The sequence below is a fragment of the Rhincodon typus genome, chromosome 11, assembly GCF_021869965.1.
Source record: "Rhincodon typus isolate 14 chromosome 11, sRhiTyp1.1, whole genome shotgun sequence".
NCBI classification, from domain to species: domain Eukaryota; kingdom Metazoa; phylum Chordata; class Chondrichthyes; order Orectolobiformes; family Rhincodontidae; genus Rhincodon; species Rhincodon typus.
Window position 1 is genome coordinate 19460139 of NC_063342.1, and position 2152 is coordinate 19462290.

The following is a 2152-nucleotide window of genomic DNA, read 5'->3' on the forward strand; positions in this document are numbered from 1 at the left end:
TGCCTTTTAAATGTTGATATTGTACCAGCCTCCACCACTTCCTCTGGTAGCTTGTTCCACACATCCACCACGATCTGCGTGAAAAAGTTGCCACTTAGGTCCCTTTTAAATCTTTCTCCTCTCACCTTAAACCTATGCCCTCTAGTTTTGGACTCCCCCACCCCATGGCAAAAAAAACCTTGGCTATTCACCCTATCCATGCCCCTCATGATTTATAAACATCTATAAGGTCACCCCTCAGCCTCTAATGCTCCAGGGAAAATAGTCCAAGCATATTCAGCCTCTCCCTATAGCACAAACCCTCCATCCCTGGCAACATCGTCATAACTCTTTCTGAAGAAGGGTCTTGACCTGAAATGTCAACTTTCCTGCTCCTCTGATGCTGTCTGCCCTGCTGTGTTCCTCTAGCTCCACACTGTGTTATCTCTGACTCCAGCACCTGCAGTTCTTGCCATCTCTTTTCGGAACGCTTCCAAGTTTCACAACAGCCTTCCTATAGCGGGGAGACCAGAATTGAATGCAGTACTCCAAAAGTGGCCTAACCAATGTCCTGTACAGCCACAACATGACCTCCTGACTCCTATATTCAATGCACTGACCAATAAAGGCAAGCGTACCAAACACTTTCTTCACTATCATATCTAACTGCAACTCCACTTTCAAGGAAATATGAAGTTGCACTTCAAGGTTGCACTTCAGCAACACTCCCCAGGACCTTACCATTAAGTGTATAAGTCCTGCCCTGATTTGCCTTTCCAAAATGCACATTTTTCTAAATTAAACTGCATCTGGCTTGGCCCATCTGATCAAGATCCCTTTGTACCCTGAGGTAACCTTCTTCGCTGAGGTAACTACATCTCCAATTTTGTTGTCATCTGCAAATTTACTAACCATACCTTCTATGTTCACATCCAAATCATTTACATAAATGACGAAAAGCAGTGGACCCAGCACTGATCCTTGTGGCACACCGCTGGTCACAGGCCTCCAGTCTGAAAAGCAACCCTCCACCATCACCCTCTGTCTTCTAGCTTTGAGCCAGTTCGGTATCCAAATGGCTGGTTCTCCCTGTATTCCATGTAATCTAACCTTGCTAACCAGTCTACCAAGAGGAACCTTGTTGAATGCCTTAGTGAAGACCATCTAGATCACGTACCACTCTGCCTTCATCAATCCTCTTTGTTACCTCTTCAAAAAACTCTATTAAGTTAGTGACACATGATTTCCCACGCACAAAGCCCTTGTCTTTCCAAACACATGTACATCCTGTCCCTCAGGATTACCCCCAACAACTTACCCACCACCAATGTCATAGCTGATTTTCAACCTTAACTCTATTGTAAAGCCCTGATCCTCATATCCCCTGATTCCCTCAGAGTCCTAAGATCATAGAAATAGTTACAACACCAAAGAAGGAACTCAGCTTAGCAAGCCTATGCTAGTTTGAGGCAAAAGCAATCCAGCTGATTCCTCTTGATTCTGAATTAACTTAATGACTGAACTTCCATGATCCCATGGAATAGACAGTTTCAAAGATTCATATCCTCTGAGTAAAGACACTTCTGGTAATCAAGATCTGAAATGTTTGCTCCATTACTCTGAGACTTCCTGGCTATAGACTGTTTAACTAGAGGAAATATGGACCTGCTCAGACAGAAAGACCCTGCGTAAAAACCAATCAGCTATACTTGGAAGGGAATATACTGTGCATATTGGAGATCCACTTTGGAGTATACAAAATTAGTGCGACTAGAATGTGACATTCATGAGTGTACTGCTTTCTTGGTTGCCAAATCCCCTCAAAATCATAAGACCATAAGATATCGGAGCAGAAGTAGGCTATTTGGCCCATTTAGTCTGCTCTCCCATTCAATGAGATCCTGCCTGATCTGATAATTCTCAACTCTACTTTTCTGCCTATTCCCCATAACCTTTGATTCCATTACTGATTAAAAATCTGTCCATCTCAAACTTGAATGACCCAGCCTCTATAATTCTCTGAGGTAACAAATTCCACAGATTTGCTACTCTCTGAGGAAAGAAATTCCTCCTCGTTCGTCTTGAAGGGGCGACCCCTTCACATAAGATTATGCCGTCCGGTTTTGAACCTGCCACAAGGGAAAACAACAGTTGCATCTTCCCTGTCAATTCC